The sequence below is a fragment of the Mytilus trossulus genome, chromosome 14 (genome assembly GCF_036588685.1).
Source record: "Mytilus trossulus isolate FHL-02 chromosome 14, PNRI_Mtr1.1.1.hap1, whole genome shotgun sequence".
Taxonomy (NCBI): Eukaryota; Metazoa; Mollusca; class Bivalvia; order Mytilida; family Mytilidae; genus Mytilus; species Mytilus trossulus.
Genome location: NC_086386.1, coordinates 72,534,373 through 72,542,214, shown reverse-complemented (window position 1 = coordinate 72,542,214; position 7,842 = coordinate 72,534,373).

Below are 7,842 nucleotides of genomic sequence, written 5' to 3'. Positions count from 1 at the left end.
TAGTTGGTTAATTAGTTTTTAGAGTGGTTTCGGTTTTATTTATTTTTGTTCTTTTCTATGATCTTTGACATGTCTTATTAATTCACTCCTGAGGTTGCCTTGGTTAAGTGTTTAATTTTTTCGTGCTTTTTTGTTTGTTTCTTTCTTTCTAATATTTATTTTACAACACCACTTATTCTTTTTTTTTATTTGCTTATCTATTTGTATTTTTGTGAGAAGTGGAATAGGTTTTATTTAGTTAAAAAAGAGAAAATATTTTTTAAATTTGTCTAATCTAATTGAATTATTACATTATCAAATAAAATTTAATGAAAAGGTTAAGATGGAATATATTCCCCGAACTGAAACCACAAAAATATCACTGAAAACAGTTGATGAACCAAAACATCAACTTTTTTTTATTTTTTCAAAGATAAACACATCAACTTTATCGAAAATATTAACCTATCTATTTATTAAAGAAGATCTCTGACACAGATTTGTTGGAATTTTAATCTGTGTAGTATATAAAAATTACCAATAATATTGGGTAAAAAATCTCACTAAAGACGTCTCCATTTTATGGAATTTTAAATTGTTCAATTCTAGAACTAGCGTCTGTTTAAAAAAATTGTTATACACAATTATACACAAAACACTAAAGTGAAATGTCATAAAAGACTCACAAAGTCTGGAGGCTCCTGCTTTGGGACAGACGAAAAAATGCGACGAAGTTAAAAAGTAAAATCAGGCAAAACCTGATTGTATAGCGCATAACCTCTCACTTTGTTGACAGTCTTATCAAATTCCGTTATATTTACAATGATGCTTGTACCAAACAGACATGACAAATAAAATAGCTAACATGTTTCGTTAGATCTCAACCCTCCTACACCTCTAGACAATGTAGAAAAACAAACACTCAACAATACGCACAGTAAAGCCATGATTAAGAGAATTCCGAGCCCGATGTCAGAATAGTGTACAAAAGAAACTAAACAACGTACGGTGCCCATGGTTAGTAATTGCTGTGTCATTTTGGTCTCTCGTGGAGAGTTTTCTCGTTGGCAATCATACCACATCTTCTTTTTTATAATTAAAATGGAAAAAATACAATAAATTAACAAAGGACTACAAGCATTTTCTGACATACCAGCTGTAGACCTCAATTAACTACTTTGAAAGATTATGTCTTCATCTTATAAATATAAATCATAATTCCTCTCGTTAGGGTTTAGTATTATACCATCATAAAATATATGAGAGGACCAAAACCCATGTCATGCCAAAAACTGGTTTTAGAATAAATGTGTATAATTCCGATGCAACGACCCTATAAGTGAATCAATATTTAAGCCAAGATATGCCATCTTTAATTACCTGACAACAGTATTGTAACCTCATCCCTTCTTTATAAGCATGTTGAAAGGTTTTGTTATTTAGCTATGTTTTGTGTTGTAGGAACAACTTTACAAAGGTAATCAAGGTAAGCAAAATATATCTTAGAGATTAATTTGTCGCGAAATCTTCAATTATTTATTTTGTTAAACACTTTATTTTAGGAAATAGGTTGTACACATAATTACTTGACACCATTAAATTATGTTCGTATTAATCACTCTGTTAAAGCTGTAATGGTTTTCAAAACAAAATGATTTTATAATAAAATTGTATTAGGTATTGTGTTGGAGTATAACGTTACAAATGTACTACCAATCGAATCGTGTGTTTTTTCGTTGACGCCTCTCAGTAATTCACTGCAGCCTATTGATTTTCTTGGATTTCAGAATGATGTCTAATTACTTTAATTCAACAGGAACACATCATTTCTAGAAAATTGAAATTGCAATAAGATAAGTACTTTGAATAGTAAACACGAAGGTGACAATATGTACACTCCAATAAAAAATAAACAAGCAGCCAATCTTTTAAAGATCAATTAAATGATATACTAGTATACCTTTCTTTTTTACAACTAAAATCCAATTAACTTTTCGATTAGGACTGCTCAGGAAGTTTAGGATGCTATTGATGTGTACAAATAGAAAGAATCTTCTAAACATTATAAATATGGACTAAACATATCTTAATTGTCAAGTGTCAGCTCAGTACTGATTTCAAAAGATTTCAAATATTGTTTTACTAGCATAACTAAATATCATAGCATTATCATGTGGCAAATTTACTGCATTATAATACCAATTTGATATTAATTTGAAAATAATTGATTTCAACTACACTAACAGTATCGTGGTATATTATCTTTCCTAACTGTTTAACTAGTATAGGAGTCTTAAATAAAAATGATAGAATTTGTGCATACTTTGCCAAAACGTAGTATCTATTAATATGTGTTCAAAAAAATAATAAAAATCGTTCACCGCGCATTTTCTCCAGCTACAGATTTTGACAAAATGACACGTTTTGTATAAATTATACAGGAACAGACACCATTGTGTGGTACGAACCTAAACAAAATGATAGAAATGTAAAATAAATTAGGACAGGATAACTTTCAGTCAATGCTTTGAGAATATCAAAACAAAAGATAGGCTCACCGTACGTTTTTTCCGACTAAATTACAAAATAGGAAAATTCCATGTAGAATCCTTCAGAAAATGCACTGTTTTAGAGTTAACTGCCTTAAAAAGCCAAATTAAAAACATTTAAAAACAACCCAAAATAAGAAACATTTGTAAAAATATTAATATTTATAAGTTATATTCTTATAAATTGACTCTTTTAAATGAAATTTCACATCAATTGTTTGTACTCCTGCATCAAATTTTGCTAACTTGATAGAAAATCTGGACCTTAGGTTCTCTGGTTTTTTTACTATCCAAAATGGCGGAAGACACCCATACCACCTTAAAACGCCTTTTGACAGTCTGGTTTTTTAAAAGGATTATGGCAATTTCAATTGCATTAGTCATGTGAATTGTTCAATGATATTAATAAACGGACTACTGGCGATGAAAACAGACAATACAAATTGTAGAAAGAATATAGATATTCATTACTAATAATACAACAAGTATATGTACAGAATATGTATGTGTGGATATTTGATAGGCCGCAGATAAAATGTTAAACCAGTTCCAGGGAGACAAACAAACCAATAGCCAAAGGACTGAAAAGAGCATATCGACGACCCTATAATAACATAAGTGTCAAAACATCCCTCCAACGTGCAAGAGTGGACTGGACGGTGACCCCTCCCCCCTCTGTTTACACAGCAGACCTCTGAAAACAACAGTCTCTCCGATTTTTTAAATGCAAACAACCTGAATTACGTGTACTGCGGAGATGACATCATCCTTCTGATACCAGAAGTGGAGGGGATTCCTCTTGATGACAAGAGTGAACCCTAAAAAATTATTTGATACCCTCGACTAAAGAGCCGGTAGGGTAGAGATATGTGCCAGAGGGGGACAGTTCCAAGTCCGTTTATTGTCTCCCTGAACCGCCAAATGAATGGGGTTCTTATAAATCCCCATTCCCCGCCAAACACTCTCTGTGTTCATTTATCTGGTGGGAAAACCTTAGCAACACCAAATACGAAATGGCAGCCTGAATGTTATTTAGGAAAATGCCTATACCGACTTGTGAAAGGTGGCAGCCGTCATGTCTAAATAAATTGTGTTCAGAGGCTTTGATAGCTGGATACTTCGGAATATATTGGCCTTCGGTCTTTATAATCGATCTTACGGCACAATTGACTCTTTTTCTAGATATTTCTACTAACTTTGGCCTTAATGTTCCATGCCAATAGGGCAGGGCCTTGGTAAAATGCCTGACCATATTATTCTGATGTCAGGTGCAAAAACCTTTATTCTCAAAATTGAACATTTGATGTTTTCTATTAGCTCTTTTGATTTCATATATACCAAATCATTTGCAGGTATATAAATAAATAATTAGGGACTGGCCACTTTTTAATTTCGCTTTCAAAATATGAATCCAGATCTTTCCATTTCATTCCTGATTCCTGATTTAGTTATCCATTTAACTTGTACTCCTAGCTTATCCAAATTAAGGTTTTTCCCACCAGATCGGCTAGAAGCTGTTATGCCAGCCCAGCGGTGAATAGAAGATCCCATTATCCAAACAGATGACTGCAACTCATGACCTACAAACCGAAAACTATATAAGGAGTTTGTTATCATGTTGATTACTTATATTCTATATGTACATATAAAGAAATTGAAAATTTAATACTATTTTCACCAAAATATTTTGATGTAACGCTCAAATGCACCTGACGACCACCTTCCCCATTTTTTAATAGCTTCGTCATTAATACCACGTTTGCTCGCCTCTGTGGCGGCACCTATTCTAAATGAATGCGATTTCAAAAGGTTAGTATTTAGAATGTTACAAAAATCTTGCATTCAAAACAAAGGAATTTTTTCGAAGCAATTCATGAATACTATCTGAAGGCAAACGGAGAGTCATGTCGGAAGTGCAAGAATGTAAGCCGAGTCGTGGGAGAGATTGTTTTCTCAGATCATTGCAAATAGCCTTGAAAGTATGAAGCAGGTCGGCACATTGACTGGTTCCACCGCTTCCCAAAAATAGAAAGTCGTCAAGATAGTGTACAATGACGCACTCAGATTTTCTTACAGAAACCGCCCAGTGTAGAAATGACGCAAACTTGTCAAATAAAGCACAGCTAATTGTGGCCCCAAAAGGGAGGGTTTTATCAAAATAAAATTCTTGATTAATTTTGGAACCAAGAAGATCAAAATCAATCGCCGAGATAGGGAGTATTCTAAATGCTGAGTGGACGTCGGACTTGCTGGCTAATGTCCTATTTCCGTATAATATTATAACATCGACAGCGTCGTCAATATTTGAGAAGACAACTGAACATTTCTTTGGATTAATAAAATCATTGACGGATGAATTTTCGGGATAAGATAAGTGGTGGATAACTCTAAACTGACCATCTTTTCACTTTGGAACTAATCCCAGCGAGAGTCGTAAAGTAGGAATAGGCCTAAACTTAAAAGGGACCAGCAACACGCCCTGCATCTATTTTTTTCTTTATTTTTTGAAGAAGTATATCTGGTCTCTCAATAGCACTTTTTTAAGTTTTTGGAATCTGTAGGTAAACGAGGTCCTGAGTAATGTAAAGAAAAACCAAATTTGAAACCGGAAAATAAATACGAGGCATTTTCTAAAAGGGGATAATCATGTAAATATATTTCAAGATTTTCAACCTTAACTGGGGAAAACCCTAGTAAAATGTGTCTCTCTGTTTTGCCATTTTAATGTCTCTTACAAAAGTAAGCTGGGTGTTGACCTCCGAATGCTGAGCATACATGTTGTGTGCATTGCATGTTCTAGGTGGCTGAGCATGGTCAGAAAAATTAGCCAGTTCTCTGGGAGATTTAATCAACAAATGTAGGTCGATAAATTCATGTTTCCAAATTTTATCTTTTAGTTTCACGGGTACATAACACCCAATTTGGTCAAACAAACTTTCCTCAAGACACGGAAGGCTTTGTGAAAACTGATTGTTTTCGTGAAATATGTTCTATTCTGTCCCAATTTACGTTTAGGAGGGCCACTGGGTCACTACTAAAATCAATAATCGACTCATCAGATGATCTTGGATTAACTACACTACCTGTAGCTTTCTCCTTAGGGTCGGTCATTCTTCGGCGTTTTACCCCCTGCCCTCTAGCTGGAGTCCCTTTCTATTAATTCCCTATTGGCATGGTAGATTGGAAAACTGGTCAGCAAATGAAAATCTAGGATGGCACTAAATTGAGAAACAGGCAGTAAACAAACAGCTAGGATTGTTCGTAATTTCGACAATGAACGTCACACTTACGGCTAATGTTTCTTCGTTAAAAAACTCTAAAGTCAAGAAAATGTTGGTTTGCGATAGTACTCCGGAAATAGTTACTACACAGATGGAAATTGAACAAAATACTAAGAATAAAGACTAAGTCAAAATTATTTTTTTTATTTAACGAAATGTTTGTATGAAGCGAAACAGATGCTATGTGAGAAAGTTATAACTTGTTTTACACTCTTAAGAACAAACTGTACGTGATAAATCTTAAAACAGAAAGAGGCGTTCCAAAATGTAAAACAGTGTAGACACTTTTGATTTATAGTTCAAACACATAATCCAAAAACAACATACGCCAGTAGCCTCATTAAATTCAATTATCTGATAAACAATACTTGCTATTATGACTAGATGATATGATTGAAATAGAGTTTATACTATGTTATATGCTACATAAAAGTCATCAAAACTCGAACAACACGCGTAACTAAACCAGCTTTTTTAGTTACTTAGATAATTTTTTAATTATTCAATAACACAATAGCTAATTTAATGTCATAAGAAGCATGGATTTAATGTATTTGATACTTTTTATGAAATCAAATAAATGTATCAGGGTTTGTTTTTGTTTGTTTTTTTTGGGGGGGGAGGGGGGGGTTCTGTCAAGAACAATACATGTTAAAAACAAAATACATCAAAAAAACTTTTCTGGAAAAATGCAGGGCTACTTTCCTACAAAAAAAACCTTTTATCGCGTGAAATAAACTCATCATAAAAACCAGGATTGAAATTTCATATTGACGCCAGACGTGCCTTCCATCTACAAAAGACTCACCAAGGACGCTCGAATTAAACTAGACGTACTTTAATCTTGGCGATTTTTAACCTTGAAGGCGTTTTCACAATATTAAGCTGGGGTCACACATTCACGATTTTACTACCGTTCTTAACAGGACCATTCCCGATTAAAATTTATTAAAAAGTCTGATCAAGATCCTGTGAATCGTGGATGGAAATTCAAACTTAAAAATTTGTAAAAAAAATAATTTGATCACGACAACAATCAGATAGTGTTCAGGAAGCACCGATATTCAACCGTTTCTAAGCGAATAAGTCCCGATAATCCCGTTCTGAATCCGCTTTTAATCCGATTTGTATTTTTCGCCAGGTAAAATTCGACCGAGTCTGTAACGACTGCGTCCCGACTCTACCGAATGTAATCCGACGGAGATCGGACAGTGACCAGACAGTGAACCGACGCTGACGGAAGTTATTTGTTCGAAAACTGTCGGCATATTCGGGATGATCAGGTACTGTCGGAACGTAATCCTATCACGGTCCGCTCTATCGCATTGCAAACGGCTTTGTCTGGTTTCAGTCGTATTGTATTCTGTAGTTGTCGGGACTCTGACGTGGGTATCGTTGACGAATTTCGTATTAATAACGGGACTGTTTCGGAACGGTTTCGGCAAAAAACGGTTCGCAATCGACAAGATCTGGATGCAATCTGGACTCAATCGGCAGAAAAACAGCTATGAAAAATTACTCCGGATCATTCCCGTTCCACAGGACACCGTCCACAATACACAAGACATTGTTCGGAATTCGATCCGATACAGCAGAATCTGTCACGACATAGCCACGATTGTAATCCGATTAGACAAAATCGGCTGAGTTGCCCCGAATGTTACGGGACACACCTAACTGTCGGGATGCTTTGCCGAACTATTCGGACCATTCCCGATCCGTAGGAATCTGTTACGAACTAAAACGAATGCGTTCAGACAATGATAGGTGTACTGATAAGTCGTTGAGAGTTCAACTGTTTATTGGTATAGACCTCCGGAGAGGGTAAAAAACTGAAAATACAAAATAACAAACATAAGCATACTATTGAGTCAATAAATGTCAAAAAGTAGAGCATTCACAAAGAAAATGGTTACATAGTTCAATACAAGTAATTCTTGTACACTACACTTCGAAAAACAACATCAATATATCAGAAAAAGGTTACACGTAAGTATCTATATATGCAATAAAAATGACAGGTTGCATATGTC